At 37.3% G+C, this 17539-nt stretch overlaps 1 pseudogene; it reads left to right on the plus strand.

Moving 5' to 3' along the window:
• The window catches only part of LOC102121976 (protocadherin-8-like), a 361142-nt pseudogene extending 344940 nt beyond the window's left edge, over positions 1 to 16202 (plus strand).
• The last annotated feature ends 1337 nt before the right edge of the window (positions 16203 to 17539 follow it).

A 17539-nucleotide genomic window follows, 5' to 3' on the forward strand; every position in this document is an offset into this window, starting at 1 on the left:
TTCTGGGCAGAAGGATTCAGGATATTGTCAAGTCAGCCCTGCCTAGAATATTGTCCTCAAATTCATTTTCTTAAGGTGTTTCTGGTTTTTTAATATTTCATTTTTCATTGGTAAATTAATTTGAACAAATATTTACTTGCTTCAATAATATTTGTTCAAAATATTTACTTTCCTTCTTCTAATTGTGAAATTACAGATTCTCCAAATTCTCCAATGCTTTTTCCACATGGTTCCCAAAAGTGAGAGAATTGACTGTCTGAGGATGGGAGAGCTGGCAGTGGTGCACATTTTTATTTATGTGTGTGTGTGTATATATATGTATATATAAATTTTTTTTTTTTTTTTTTTTTTTGAGATGGAGTCTCGTTTATTCACCAGGCTGGAGTGCAGTGGCGTCATCTTGGCTCACTGCAACCTCTGCCTCTCAGGTTCAAGTGATTCCCCTGCCTTAGCCTCTGAGTAGCTGGTACTACAGGCGTGTACCACCACGCCCAGCTAATTTTTTTGTATTTTTTAGTAGAGACAGGGTGATCTCGATCTTTTGACTTTGTGATCTGCCTTCCTCAGCCTCCCAAAATTCTGGAATTATAGGCATGAACCACCGCACCTGGCCATGTGTGAATATTTCTATGTCCAATGTTCAGACATTCTTTATCTTCGACTATTTATTTCTTCAGCCTTGTCAAATTGGTTTTAATCTCCTTATATTTGAAACATTATGATGTGTTGTAGCCATTTTATATTGGTTCTCTTTCACTTAGCTTTTTTTTTTTTTCATCTCTTTGACAAAATTGTCTTGATGCTTTTTTCCCATTAGCTTGGAAGATTTAAATTATTTTCATTTTCTTAGAGATTACTGTTACATTTCTATCATACATATTTAATATAGTTTTTAAACCATGACTAAAGGATCTTAGAAACTCTTCCTACAAAAATAAGACAAAGAAATTAGCATTTCTAAAATTTTGTTGTGATAGAATTCTATTTCGAGTATTTTTAAACTAACGAAGTATAGTAATAATGGCTTCTTTTAAAAAAGATGTTACTTAACAGATTTGCCAACATTTTCAAACCAATTTATTTAATTTATTGACTACATTGCTTTCTTTCTATATTCATTTTGTTTCACTGTGTATTCTGAGAAGCCTTATTCCCTTCTCTAACCCTTTCATCTTGTTCCTACTCACCAGTTCTAGGTGACCTGTTTGTTGTTATTTTTGTTTCTGTTTCAATCTGTCTTGTATTTCTTTTTGCCAAAATAAACATATGTGCATACATATTTTCAGACTTTCTAACAGAAAACACTGCATATTCTTTATATTTTTCTGTGCTTTTTTCATGTAATGACGTATCCTCTAAATCACTGTATGTGAATTCATAGTGATCTTTCTCAATCCGTTTTAGCAGCTGTATAATATTCCATTACGATGATAAATCAAGTTTATTCAATTGGCTTTCTATGGATGGGCATTGAAGTTATTCTAATATTTTGGTATAATAAAATTTCCACCATGAATAAACTTGTGCATATATTGTTTTAGTTTATTGATGTGTATCCTTAGGATAAATTTCTAATAGAAAGATTGCTGAGTCAAATAACAAATGTATACCTTACCGTTTGCTTTTGTTTTTTGTTTTTATTTTGTAATTAACCCAAGGTTGCACTGTGTCTTTTAAATGTGAGTTTTCCTGTTTTTAATTTTTTCCTAAAAAGTTGTAGTCATTATTTTTTCAAATATTGCTTCTGCTTATTCTTGAATTTATAGTTGGAGTTTCTTAATACTACAACAGGTTTTATTTCACATTTTTGTGTTCATTATAATGATTTTGGGTAAGTTCATTAGGACTATCTTTCAGTTTAATGATTCTCAATCAATTATGGGAATCGTATACCGTACTATTAATATTACTACTCTATATCATCTATTGCAAAAGTTTTTCAGTGGCTACACTTTTTTATTTTCTGAATTTCTAATTGACAGCTTTTTTCATATTTATTAATATTAGATTTATATCTGTCTCTTTTGTTTCATAATCTCTTGTTCTTTTAAGAATGGTATTTTTGTCATTAACTCTTTCAGATTCATAAAATATCTATTTTAAGTCTGGGCATGGAGGCTCCTACCTATAATGCCAATGCTTTGGGGCAACAAGGTGGGATGATCATTCGAGGGCAGGAATTCAAGGCCAACTTGGACAATATAATGAGGCCCCATCTACCTGCATGCACACGCACACATACACACACACATACACACACACAATTAGCTGGATGTGGTGGTGTGCACCTGTAATCCCAGCTACTTTGGAGGCTGAGGTGGGAGGGTCATTTGAGCCCAGGAGTTTCAGGCTGCAGTGAGTTTCAGGCTGCAGTGAACTAGAATTCTGCCACCAGCTCTCCAGCTTGTGCTCTCCAGCTTGGGTGACAGAGTGAGACCCTATCTAAATTAATTAATTAATTAATTAAATTAAATATATACTTTGAAGTTATTTATGAAATGTCCAACATTTTTACATCCCAAGACATAGTCTTTCATTTCATGAGTAATTTGGTTGTTTTCTATAAAGTTAGTTTATTTCTGTGTTTTGAAATATCTGTGGTAGCTATTCCTGAGTAGAGGTTTTATTGTTATTTGTTTTCTTTCCTCGTCCCCACCCATCTTTGTCTGAAAGTTCAGAGAAGTGTCAAGTCTTTTGGGTTTTCAGTACCAAGCTATGTCTTATATTGCAAATTGGGGCTTCATTATGAGAGGATATTCTAGAACCCATCTTTGAGCCAACATGCAGCAAATTGCTCAACATAAGAGTCCCTTTCGTATCTCTAGAGTATATTAATAACATATAACTCATAGGATTGTTGTGAAGATTCTATTTGTTATGATATATAAAGAACTTAGAACAATGCCTGCACATAAGAATCACTATATAAGCATTTTTTTATTGTTAGCATCATAATCATCATTGTCACAATCACTGGTATATTTCTGGCATATATCAGATGCTTCACAAATGGGTTCTGTGGTTATTGTTACAATTTTTTGTACTTCTGGTGTCTTTCTCACTTTCAGGCCACATCACAGTGCCTTTATAATTCCTATTACAACATACTTCCTCTCTTCCTTTGTGAATCTTTCCCAATGAGGCAGATTAGGTATTTTTAAAGGGCTCATCTCAGAGCACTATTCCCTTCTCTTCTGTAAGAGAATCCCTGACTCCAGGAATGGGACAATATTCTTGACTCTACTGAATCAAAACTTCCTTACCTTCTGAGCCAGCATAAGTCAGGATCCATGGATCAGTTGGTGGAAGAAGCCAATGATGGTAGTTAGAGATGGGTTTTTGGTTGGCTTCATGTACCTTAAAGTAATGACTGAGTGCCAATTTCATAATTAGAACTCAAAATACATTTTCACCAAGGTAATTAGGAATCAGAAGCTCAAAAGTTAAGAATCAAATATGTGACCTTACTAATAATGCCAGGCTGAGAAAACAAGGTACTGTTTCTGGAGAACAGTAAGGGTAAGAAGATGCTAAGCCTAACTTTGTGGGACTTAGTCTTCTGGAGTTCACATTAAATGCTTCCACCAGTCTATGCCTTCATTTCCTCATGAATAAAATGGAAATGGTAATAATATCGTTATTTTGAGTTAAAATATATAAAGAATTTGGTAAATTGGCCAATATAAGGTAAATACTCAATTGATATTGACTATTATATTAACATGGATCTTGGACCAAAGAAGGGCCTTGAGAAAAATATATGGTTGGAAGAGGAATTCCAGGGACAATGGTTTTATTGACAAGAAAGATAACCTGTCATATTAATTTAATTGTGAGTAAGACTGTGAAGTCTTAAGATGAGAGCATAAGATGAGAAGCTGGCTGAGCACAGTACTGCTTTCTGATTATAGTGTATGATACAGATCTACCCCAGTCACAGAGAAGTTAGGGGGAACATTAACAGGTGCTGCTCACATCTGGTCAGTCTCTGGAATTTTTGTCTTCATCCCCAACTTTCTTTTCCTGGCAATGGCTCTCAAAGACTAAAGTTGGAAACCTCTTGTGTGTTGAGGCAGTGTTTCTTCTTCTTAAGTCATAAAAATAATCATGGCCAGATTATACCAGATGGTGTGAGAAAAAGAGGAACCATTGAAATCAGTGGCAAATGGGGAGATTGAAGAAAATACAGCCAGGGGAGTCCCTGCACAGTTCTTTGGAGGTCGAATCACACAACTCTTTCCCTTGGTTACAATGTCATTGGGGGCAAACAGCATTTTGCCTATTCTTTAAATTTATGGCATAGGGAAATTTGTCAAATATTTATAAATACCAATTTTCTATGCAGCTGAAATGCTTTTATAGAAATTATCTGATAAGCTGTAAATTTTAATATATAATTTGCATATCTCCAATGGCAAGTTGAATTATCTTTGGGCTTTATATTTTTGGCACTTATAAAGTTTTCAATATCAGAATTAAATTTGGCTTGTTCAACGGTTTGCTTTCCAGTTGGAAGGCATTAAGGGAGGAGATCATGTATAAATCAGTATGACAACATTATATGTGAAGAAGTATCATGAAGAATGCTTGTAAAAGTTAGGTTTAAATAATTCCCTAATTTGTAGCTAATTTTAAGGTTTCCAAGGCCAAGATGCTAAAGATATCAAGTACTTTATATGATACAAGTCCAACATCCATACTTAAATGTAAGTATGCTTGTAGCTTAGGACCAAATGTAAATACTTTTGGATTGATCGCTCAACCAGAGTTGACCAACCTTTGCAAACTTTCATGCAATTGATAATCTATTGAAATTAAGTATCCTTTCTCTAAATACTTGGAATCCCAGATTGTGTTTTTGAAATTCATTAAGTCAAATGGACTTGAAAATAGCAGTAATAGCCACCAAAGTTTAATGCTGAAAAATTGGAGTTAATGTTTCTTATTCAGGAGAGAGAACCAAAACAATTTCCTTTGGCAGATTTTGCTTTAGCTTGTCAACTGGAGAACCTGATGTCTTTGCCAAAGAAATATGCAAATATGTGTTTGATTAAATAAGATGAAAACTTTATTGCTGAGATATGGCTTTTCTTTCCATTTCTAACTTCATTCATTTCATGCTCACTGAACCAAGCCTAACTAAGACTCCATGACTTTCAATAGGACAGTAATCCTCTGCTTCTAAAAGAAACTTCTAGTGCTGTGAGCTCCCTATAAGTTCAAGGTAGTGTGGATGAGTGAATCTTCTGTCATTCCCTGATATGTGTGTGGGGCTTTTGGAGGTCAGATTTGGGCATGGGTCTATGCAGAAGGAGATTCTTCATGACAAACAACAACAAAAAGTCTCATCCTGTCAAAACTGCATGTGCCACTGCTTTATCACCATGATTACACCGAGGTTTTATTTCAGAGTGTTCTGGATTTTAAATTGAAAGTCAAATATAATTTGCCACGAGAAGTATGAAGTGAGTGACTAGAAAGCTGCTAGCAAGGCCCAGCATGACAAATCAGTGTCTATGATAACGAGCCTCTGCAGGAGGTGGGTCACTGTGCTGCAGTTGAGTGGTAGAAGTAGGCTGGAAGGCTCTGGGTTAATGCAAAGGCCACATATTCTAGATTGGTTCAACTGGTGTGATGGCCAAAACCAGGCAGACACCATTCACTTCTTTCATTGCTCAGGAATAGCAGCAGTATTTTAACTCCTATGATTCTGTGCAAACTTTGAGCAAATATAATGCAGTATCTACTAGTGCAGCTGAACAGAAAGTCTGCCTGGAGAAATAGCACTGGAGGGATATGAAGTAATATTTACTGAGTGCTAGACTTGTGCCTGGAATTGTGATTCGTACTTTACATATATTCTCTTGTTTAATGCTCACAAATTTTATTATTTACATTTTGCAAATCAAGAAACTGAAACTTTGAGGAACTGAGTGACTCACAGAAGGTCACACATTTAGAGCAATGTAAGGAAAATTAACCTTCACTAAGCCTCTACTACATGACTCCATGTTGTCTTCTTTGCCTGGTGTGCACATATATGATCTCTCGGGTTAGTTTTTACCACAGCCCTTGGAAGTCGGTGTTAGGATCATGTTTTATAGAGGAAGCAACTGAGTCTCACAGATGATAAACTAACCCAAGCTGAAAGAAGCCAGTCAGTCCCAGAATTAACTTTTTAATCCAACTCTGCCTGAAAGCAAACCCATGGTCCTAATCTCATCTCATGTTCAGGAAGGTGACTTCATAAGCTGAAGGATGAACTAATTTTCAGAGACAGACCTCTGCTTTCGAGGGTGTCCTGGGAATATCTATTTTCCCTCAGAAAATAACTCACTGTTAGACTTTTTCTAGTCTTTTCTTTAGGATTACCTCACCTGTATCAGGCTTTGACAGTATGCTTAACATGATCCTAATACAGTAATAAGACATGTTACAAAAACCAACTCTATTATATTTCCCTTCAGGTCACCAGGGAAGGCAGGCTGAGGCACTGTTTCTCTAATTTTTGCACACTTCCTGACCACCTTCAATTCTTTCTGGCTACTCACAAATTTAGATAGCTTGTATGCACACCGTTCATCTACTTGAGGGTCGAAAAGGATTTGCAGCTACATGTCCCAATGTTGAAGAGATGGAGTGTGTAGTTACCCTGGTTCCATGTAAGTCATTTGAAAGGCCTGGATATGAGTCAGTAAGGATGAGTGCATTCTGTTCGCTGTGTGCCTTGCAGGAGGCTATCTGGGAACACTGCACATAAACATGATTCTCTCTAATTTTGGTAGCATCTTAGTGAGATTTGTTCTGGTATGGAGAGCTACGGGTTTATGCCTCATTTGTGGTGCTGATAATTTAGCATGGCTTTTTTTTCTAGGCATCTTAAACAAATGTATCTTTGACAGGTACAAAGCTCCAATGATAAAAGTAATGGAAAACCTGAAGTTCATCATCGGCTGTCTGTTCACTGTTTTTTTTTTTTTTTTTTTTTTTTTTTTTTTTACCAAATTGGGCTTCAGCAATTAAAGACTGAGAACATCCCCTCTCAGCCCCTTGAAGGGCAGCATGGGAAGCTGAGAACCCTATACATCAGGTTCAGAGAGCCCTGGGTTCAACTTGGACTTCTGCACTTCCTGGATTGGTTGAATTTGAATAACATAATAACTCCTCTGAAATGTTATTTCTTCATCTGTAAAGATACATCCTTACCCACTTCTCAAAGGTTAAGTATTAACATGGCATATCAAATGTGGAAACAGCTAGCAAAAGACTTCACGTATATTACAGGCTTGATAAAATCTTCTCTTGTTGGATCAAAGCTGTGTGACCTTAGGCAAGTTACTTAACCTTTCTGAGTTTCAGATTCCTCTTCTATAAAACTGTGAAAATAATACCTACTTGATAGGGTAGCTTTGAGGATAATATGGAACAACATAGGTAAAACACCTGACATTGTAGGCACTTCCTTGCGACAGCTTTTATTGTTACGAAGCCTGTGGTTGTGAAAATGAAAGGGCACAAATATTGCTAGGGTAACCATGCCTTCTTGGTTGCTCCAGACAGAATCTGTTTATTCCTGGTTCTGGCAAAATCATTAGTAACATACTCTTTACTCTCAAAAGTTTCCAAATAAATTCTGTGGTCACTCTAAATATAACTAATATGTAGGAAGGAGGCTGACCTGTTGAGGAGAGAGAGAGAGAGCATAATAGTGATTCCTTTCCCATAAGTAATGTTTATCTAGTTCTTCCAACAGGGTAGTTTAGTTCTTACTAGTTAGCTATTATTAAGTTGTTGCTTATTATTGTTAAGCGGATAAGCATTGGCAATTCAGAAACATCTAAATGTACAGAAAACACATGGGCAGAGGTTTTGATGAAGTGGTTTATTCCCTTTTTCTGGGCATTTTCCACTTACTAGTATCCAATTTTCAAGAGCACACAGCTTTCATGCTGCCATCTGGCTGCCCTCAATCACTTTTTACTGTTAGCTCTAAGGGTTGGCCCATTAAGTGTCCTGGCTGCCTGGACACCCTCCTGCACCTACTGGTGATTTTAAAAAGGCTCAGTTTCTCTTCACTCAGTGCTTTGCTCCCACAAGCGTACCTCCTCTTATTTTTGCTGTACGAGTTTTCCTGCTATGCCAGACAACCTTTGGATAGGGATAGCAACGGAGGCTAACTTATTCCTCGTGACCTCATTGAACTCCGCTGGCTCACTCTGGGCCCACACCATAGGTAAAGAAATGCATAGATCTGTGCCTTGAGCTGGGAATAAGGGCAGGGAGGAATATATTCCTGAGTCCTGCGTCTTCCTTTGGCACTGTCTGCAGTCTGCTCTTCCCACTGCTCTGTTTTCTCCCAGTACACCCCATCCAATGTCTTTCTTGTCTATGGAGGAGTAAATGAGAAACAAAATGGTGGTCTTTTGTGTCCCAGGGAACCACCAAACTTTGAGAAGGACCTGCAAGGCACATCCTAGGAGAGCTGGAGTCATCAAGAGGAGCAAATCTTTTGTTTTTTTCTCCACAAATCCCGACCCTCTCCCTTTCCTTTTCAGTTCACTTCAACTTCCTCTTCAGGAGAGAGGAGAGAAATCAGCTGTCCTGGGGCCTGCTTTTATTTCCAATGATTATTGTCTCATACCTGGTATGTAACCTTCGATCCAGTCCTTTGGAATGTAGGTCATCTTTCTTAGCAGTGAGTATGTGGAGCTGGTAAAGGAAGAAAATGGTATCCTATTATTTCAGTGTTTGCCCCAAGCAAAGATTCGCAGATCACTGTTACATAGGTAATGGACTTTTCCTTTCATTTCCTCCAGCAGAGGAGAGACTAGGCAGTCAATTTAAAAAAATATTATAAAATATATTTTAAAAATATAAAATAATGTATATGTACATTATAAATTGAAGGTTATGTTTTTCAGAAAAGGTGCAGACAATGAATATTTCAGACTTTGTAGGCCATATACACCTCTGTTGCATTGATTCTTCCTCCACTCCCTCCCTCGCCTCTTACCAAAGCTTCAAAAATGTAAAACAAACAAACGAACAAACAAAACAACAAACAACATTCTTAGCTCACAGGCCAAACATAAGCATTCTACTGTCACAGTTATATTTGTTTTATTATTAGGCAGGACATACGCCTTCTCATTACCCTTCTTTTTCAAGGTTTATTTTAAGCTTGGTATCATACATGTTTTTAAGATGAACTTTAGTCTGCTATTTTATTTCCAAAACCCATGATCATTTGTATTTCATGGAATCTATACATTTATATAATCCTGTAATTTATACTTTCTGTCCTCCTTTTTCCCACATGATGGATCTGCCTTCTCTCTCTTGACAATTAAGTTTCTGTACCAGGAGTTGTTTCATACACCTAAAATTATAGGTCTCTTAGCCTGAGAGTTAAGATCACCCTGTTCAGAAGGTCTTATGGGAAATGCTCAATGCTGTTGCTCAACATCAATAAACTCTGATTTCTCTGTTTTACTGGACTCAGGGTTTGGACTAATGCAATCAGTTTCTCTCCAACGGCTATTTGTTTTCTTTTTTCTAGATGACTGGGTAGGGACCATTTCTGGCCTGGGTGACTTTGGCATCTAGACCCTGGCATACATCTGTCTGGTAAGAGCATATTGAGTCAATTTTTTGTTGTTATAATTCCAATATTAAACTCTGCCTAAGATAGGTTTGACTTTTTTTCTGGAAGCCAAGACAATTATCATTTAATTTTTATTAGATCCAAATTATTATCACTTCACCTCCTCTCACATCACTTTGTTTCTTTGACATTTGCTGTCTAAGAAGTTAGGGAAGAATGTGAAGATTTGAGATCCAAACCCTGCAATAAAATGACTGCATACTCAGGAAAACACTTTTCTCTAAGCACTGGAAAGGAGACATCCTACTTACCTCAGCCCATGCTTATGCTTGCCTTTCATGCATTTTCTATTACTAAGATAGCTAATGTCATGATGGACTGAAATTCAATTCTATATCAAAATAATACAATTAAGAAACAGATGTGAAGAAAATACCTATAGTCTATATTTACTTTTCAAATGTAGGATTTTTTTTTTGTATTAACATTTAAACATCTCTTTTGAATTCCTTCTCACCTAATATTGGCAATAATTCAAACACCCAAGCTACCTCAGCAACCACAGAATAGGCCAGTGCCTGATATTATAGCAACTACATATGAAATCCTTTCCAGTGTAAAGGCTTATTAACATTTAAAAAGAACTAGATCCATTCATACTTTGACTATAGCGTCAACGCCTGCTGAGCAGAACTCACTGTCTGTCATTCCCAACCTTTTCCCCTCTTTTGCATTTGCTGAAGTCCTTAAATATCAGGAGCACACTAAAAGTTCTCACATAAATGCACCAAATGAAATCCCATCTTTAACTCTAGCCCTCCCAACCCATTTCCTCTGTGTTCAAATAACGTTGAGGGACTAATTTTCAGTGAATTGTTGAAAGGAAAGGTGACAGTCCATTTAGCAGTCAGCTAGTTGCTAATTAGTACCCAACTAAAATGCATCAAAATTTGAGTACTCCCAATTGAACACTTTGAAAGATAAGCATTCTACTAATTTAACTCTGCTGTAGGTTGAGCCCTGATTGAGTGTTTTCACAGCAAGATGAGCCATGTTCCAGCACTTTCCAGTAGTGATTTTTAGCCCAGAGCTAAAAATGCTCATCTAAACATGTCATTTTTAAATCTTTGATTGCCTGCTCTATGGGGTACAACTTATGAGACTCTATGTAGTGGGTAATAACACTCTGACAGACGAATTAAAAAGAACTTTCTCATATCTTTTTGAGACTCCCCAGATTTTAAAAAAGAAATGCTGGGGAGGTAGAAGAAGAATAAACATGGAAAAGACATAGTTGTTTTAAGAAGCAGATTCTCAAAGTGGAGATTTGTCATCAAGAGAAGCTGAATTTAGTTTGGTCTTCCCAGAGATAGTTATGCTCCTTTTCATACATTGCTGCATTCAGGCTGGGGACTGTAGCTGCCATTGGAACTAGACACAACACTGTTTCTGCAGAATCATACAGAGCTTGACAAGACTTTGCAGTCTTTTTATTCTGAGGAGTTAAATTAGCACTTTTTTCAGAACTCAATTTAAGCCAAAATAAATAAAGGAAAAAACAGAAAGGGGGTAACATTTTTAAGTACTTACTATTAAACAATTTTTCAAATGGATTATACATAATAAACAACCTTGAGACAGAGGTGATGGTTTGTCTGGAAGCCTGGATATAAATCATGTATTCTGTCCCCCAGTTCCCATGCTCTTTCTACCATTGAACAGAATATTGAACTCTCCAATTTTTAGTGAGAAGAAACCCAAGAGTACTAATGATGTCTTGGAAGAAAATAGCATTGTCCTATTTTTTTCTTAAATAAAAATAGGTCAAAATGAAGCTTCTATGATTACTGAATTGTAACTGTTCAAAACTTTTTGAGAAATGTATGGAAAGGTACAAACTGAACTAGGTTTAATGAGGCTAAAGTGACCATGTAAATCTCATTTGCCAGAAAGCTTGTATCTGATCTGGGAAAGGTGCATTACTTTCTTGCAGTTGTGGTTCTTTCATGCCATAGCTGCTGTGGCAACATGGTGGGTGAGGCTTAGAAGGCAAGGCTTTTTGGAGTATTAACAAAATCAATAGATGTTATAGAAGAGTTGGATTGAGTTTCTTAAGCACCTCAGGGTTGCTAGAATAGGTACCTGGGGAAGGAAGATGTAGACCATGTCAGAGGCAAAGTCTTTGGAGACTGAGAGAAGAAGCAAACTTTGTACCTTGGTCAGTTGTCTACTTCTTATTTTAGCCTTTAAAAGGGAGAAGAAAGGGAAAATAGAATCTCAGAAACAGTTGAATTTAATTAATATGAGCATACAACTTTCCTTTCCTTGACCCCACTCTTCCTTCTCAGAAAAGATTTCTCTGGATCTGAGAACCAAGAGACCTGGATCCTACAGCTCTCTATAGACATTGAATAAATTCCTTTCCTTCTCTGTGGCTCTGAATTTCATTATTTAATAAATGGCCTCAACTATATTATCTCTTTTCTGTTATACACCTGCTGCGATTCTGTGATTCTTATTTTCTATTAGAAAGCCCTACTCTGCAGAGAACAATGCAGGCTCCTAGCACAGTATGTAGTACATAGCTAGTATTCAATGAAAAAAGTCAAATGAATGAATGAATGACTTTTGTTGGTTCTGATTTAGTCACCATTTGTGAGTTTCCCATTTGCAGGTCTACTATGGTACATTGCATGAGATTCAAGATAATTATCAGTTGGATGATTCCTGATTTCAAACTACTTGTGTATAGTTTCCATAAATGTCTGTAGGTGTGAATAACATAATGGACTTACTTGTCTACACTAACTTGACCATATAGGCCCTTAGTCTATCATGACCCTCAATTCTATCACTAGGTATATATCTAAAAATGCATGCCCACCTGCCTCAAAAGACAGGTATAAGAATGTTCATAGCTGATTATTTATAGTAGTTCTAACCCAAAGCCCATCAACAGTTGACTAAACAAATTGTGATATAGTCATGTAATATAATATGACAGCAATGAAATGAACAAATTACATTTATAAACAAAAACACGAACATCATAAACATAACTTTGTTCTGAATGAAAGAAGCCAGATACAAAGGAGTTCATGCTGCTTAATTCTATTTATATATAATTCAGAAACAAGCACAACTAAACCAAGCCTTTATAAATGCATGTTTACAAGGAATATATATGGTAAAAGGAGTGACATAAATGAGGCTAACCTTTAGGGGAGAGGTAGGTGATTCTAAGGCATGGATCTGCAGAGGCCCTCTGAGTGCCTAGCAACATTGTATTTTATGATTTGTGCAGAGTGACAGAGGAGCTTGCAGTTTCTATATCTTTCTGTAATGTGTGTGAGATCTCACAATTTCTTTTTTAACTTTTTGTTTTTAAGGAGTATATGTAAAATTCCAGGTTCCTAGTAGGCGCTGAATACATGGTGGTTACCTAATAAATATTCTACCTTTCTTCTTCCCCTGATTAGCTCTGCACAGCTAATCTTAAAAAGTAATGAATAATCTTGGTGTGAGTGCACAACCCAGACATCCATTCCCAGAAGAAAAGTTGCCCAGAGCATGAGCAGATTGCAAAGGCAAAAGGTGTTCATTCCTGCCTCATCTGATTGCTTCTTACACCAGCACCCGAGTTGTCATACTTGTGACTGTGTTTCAGAGCCAGTGAGCACTCCGACGCTTCATAATTACTGAAACACATGTGCTAAGTCACTTTTTGCTAAGCCACAATGAGAATTCTCAGTGTTCAATTGCCCTCAAAATTTCTCATCTCTTCCCTGGGGTGAGGTGCTTTGGTTTAGCAGCTGCACATGGGGATTGCATTTAAATCATTTAAAGTTTGGAGTTCAATATCTCCTAAAAGCAGCCTCTCTTCTTTTAGCATTCCTCTTCAGGTATGCCTAGATTTTTTTCTACTTCAAAGTGAGGCATATCTTTCTAAGGCGGAGGAAACCTTCAGAAATACATTAACTCTTTGAAGGCACAGGTGTATTTCATGATGCTGTCTGCTTGTGTCTTTCCAGACCGTTAGTCACTTCTTGGTAGTAGCTTTTTAAAGTCATTAGACATCCATTTCGCCTTTTAGCATCAAAAGCATTAACACGGTGAATCAGGTGTATAGGTAGCTAAAGGTCAAAAGAAGTAGTGGAGGAGAGTACACAAAAAGTTAAGGCCTATTTTACTTTTAGGTAACATAGTCTCTATGTTGCACTGCATCGCATCATTAATCATTGTGAATAACAAACAGGGCCAGCCACGGTGGCTCACGCCTGTTATCCCAGCACTTTGGGAGGCCGAGGCGGGTGGATCACGAGGTCAGGAGACTGAGACCATCCTGGCCAACATGGCAAAACCCTGTCTCTACTAAAAATACAAAAATTAGCAGGGTGTGGTGGCGCACGCCTATAATCCCAGCTACTCAGAAGGCTGAGACAGGGGAATCACCTGAACCTGGGAGGCGGAGGTTGCAGTGAGCCGAGATTGTGCCAGTGCACTCCAGCCTGGGTGACAGAGTGAGACTCTGTCTCAAAACAAAACAAAACAAAACAAAACAAACAAACAAACAAACAAAAACAGAACCTCTCCCTGAATTCTCCCAACTGAATTGCTTATTTGGTTGGCTAAAGTTTTCATGAAACATTTAGAATTATGCCTTAGGATGTAAATTTCCTCAGAATTCCATCACATTGACAAACTTATGCTATGGTATATATGATGGATGTGAGAGCATTTTCTGAAAGCAAGTTTTTGAAGAGAAGTGAAAAAGAGCAGCCAGTGGTATTTTGGCTGGTGCAAAAAGGAAATATTTTGGATGCCCCAAACAAATTTCGCCATTTAATGGCTAGGTCAAGCCCTAACTCTGTTATTGTTAATTTTAGAACTTCTCATTACCCCAGCTGTGTTGGATGTAAAAGAGGTCAATTTCAGTTAGCTCAAAATTAAAGCAGGAATTTGGGACAATGGAAGACGGCTTGGAATAACAGCGACAATCAGATAGAATCAGGCTCAACCTCGTATGCTTAAATAGCTTTATTTTCAGAAAATATTTGACAGAGGTGAAAGAACAAGCTCCATCTGTAGTTTTCAATGATAGATGTGAAGGACTTTTCAATGTAATACATTTGGATAAGTATCCTGTCAAGCACCTACTGTGGGCCAGGTACAAACTGCTATTTTATAGGGACTTCTAGAATGGGTGGATGAGTCTGAGGCACTGCATCGCATCATTAATCATTGTGAATTGAGTACATGGGGGCTGTGAGATTGTGCAGTACTAGACACCACAGGCCTGTGGGGAGTTTGGATGGAGATTGTCAGAAAATATAGAGGAGGCTGGACTCTCCCCAAAGTGAATCTCCAGGCCTAGCTCCCAGTTAGACAGAGAGCTCATTCATCTCTGGTGAAGCTGTTGGGTGCGATTTGCCAGTCACTGAGATGCCCTCTCTTTTTTTTTCTTGCAGAGCCATCTGCAGCTGGTGAAAAATAACCCACCACATAAAACACCACAGCTAGTGAACATTTCCCACCTTTTATCCTCTGGCTTCATAGGGCTGTGACAGACGGTGCCCCAGCAGGGACTATGCAGCTCAACTGCCAAAGGGGAGCGCCAGCCATCGTGATGGTCCTGACTTCAAATCTGGGGTTCGGACTCTGTTTGTTCTAACACTCCTCGCTCAACCTAAGGAACTATGCACAGTTAGAACTTGGCAATAAAAGTTGTTGACTAAAGGACTGGAGAATCTTTTCTAATATTATGAATCTGAAAGGAGCATGAGGGTTTGTCCTTCTAAGTTAACCTTTGTATTTTAGGTAGAGGGAATCTAATATGCAGAAATTTAAGGCCATACTCCTTGTCAGTAAGGAGTTAAGAACAGGGTCCAGATCCCTGCTCAGTCAGTGCTATTTCCATTCTGGGTGCCTTTCTTTCCTTTGTATGTCATCTTTTTTATTGGTTATCTACTTAATATGAAGAAGCAAAAGGTATCTACTTTCTTACACTATGCAGAAAGTTTCCAGAAAGTTTAGTTTTATGTAATACATATGTTAGCTAATATCATTGATCTTTGACTCATCATATCAAATATTTCCTAGGCTTCTTTAGATACATATGCTGATATATGCTGTTTCTGACCAGACTACCTTACTCTGGAGTGAGTACCAGAGACCACATGGAGTGGTGAAAAAGGCTAGGGTTTTAGGGTCTAAGATACCTCAAATGGAATTCCAATTTCCCATCTGCCAGTTATATGATCTGTAACTGTCTTTCAAAGAGAAAAAGGTTTTAATTTTTATGAAGTTTCGTTTGTCACTATTTTAGTAGTCTTTTGTGTCTTGTCTAAGACATCTTTGTGTAACCCAGGTTGAGGTTTATTATTATTTTTTTTTTCTTACAGATATCCAGTTGTTCCAGTGCAATTTATTGAATAGACTTTTTCTTCATTGAATTACCTCAGTGCCTTTGTTGAAAATAAATTGGCCATAAATGCGTGAGTTTGTTTGTGGATTGTCAACTTATACCAATGCCACACTGCTATGAGTACTACAGCTTTGTTTTAAGTAATGAAGGCAAATAAAGCTAATACTTCAAGCTTACTCTTGAGTTCATGATTGTTTTTGGCTATTCTAGGTTATTTTCTCTTTTCATGTAAAGTATAAAATAACTTGTCAATTTATTCAACAAAGCCTCTTAGGATCTTATTAGAATTACATTGAACCTATATATCCAATTTGTGGAGAATTGCCATCTTACTAATACTAGTTTTCTGAACCATGAGCATAGTATGTCTCTCCATTTTTTTAGGTCTTTAATTTTTATTTGCAATTTTTTGTAGTTTTCATCACTCAGTTCTTATAAATCTTTTGTTAAATTTACTTGTTTTTCCTGCTATTGCAATAGTTACTTTCTTTTTAGATGGAGTCTCACTCTGTTGCCCAGGTTGGAGTACAGTGGTGCAGTCTTGGCTTACTGCAACCTCCACCTCCTGGGTTCAAGTGATTCTACCATATCAGCCTCCCAAGTAGCTGGGACTACAGGCATTCACAACCACGCCCTGTTAATTTTTTTATTTTTAGTCAAAATGGGGGTTTCGCCATGTTGGCCAGGCTGGTCTCGAACTCCCGACCTCAAGTGATCCACTCGCCTTGGCCTCCCAAAGTGCTGGATTTACAGGTATAAGCTACCACACCCAGCCTAATAGTTACATTTTTAAAGATTATTTTTAAATTTCTTATTTCTAATATGTAAAACTTAAGTTGATTTTGCTGTTTGATCTTGTATGCTGATATATTACTTAAATCACTTATTTGTTCCAGTAGATATTTCTGTAGATTTTTAAAGGGTTTTCTATAAACACAGTTATGTCCTCTATAAACAATGTGATTCCATTTTTCCAATCGTTATTCTTCTTATTACTTTTTCTGGCCTTACTGAGTTGGCTAGTGCTTCCAGTACAATATTAAAGTGAAGTGGGGGAGAACAGACATCCATGCTTTTTTCCTGATCTTGGCTAAAAGTTTTTGAACATGCCACAGCTGTGTATGATATTAGCTGCAGATTTTCATTGCTGTCTTTAAATAAGTTGGGAAACTTGCCTCCTATTCTTCATTTTCAGATACTTATTATAACTCATGTCAAATACTATTTCTGCATCTATTGAAAGGTTCATGAAAAATTTCAATCACAAATTCATGGGCATTCTTAAAATAACAGGCCAATGCTCCCTTCTCAAAAGTGTCACGGCGATGAAAGACCGAGGAACTGTACTGAACTGGAAGGAACTAAGAAGGCATGGCAACCAAATGCATGTGGGACCCTGGGTGGTGTCTCCAACCAGAGAAAGGACATTTTGGGGGTAAATGGGTGGAACTCCACTGGCATCTGCAGAGTAGTGAGTTAAAGTATGTCAGTGTCAGTGTACTGTGGTTACG

Source organism: Macaca fascicularis, chromosome 17, assembly GCF_037993035.2.
Source record: "Macaca fascicularis isolate 582-1 chromosome 17, T2T-MFA8v1.1".
Classification (NCBI taxonomy): Eukaryota; Metazoa; Chordata; class Mammalia; order Primates; family Cercopithecidae; genus Macaca; species Macaca fascicularis.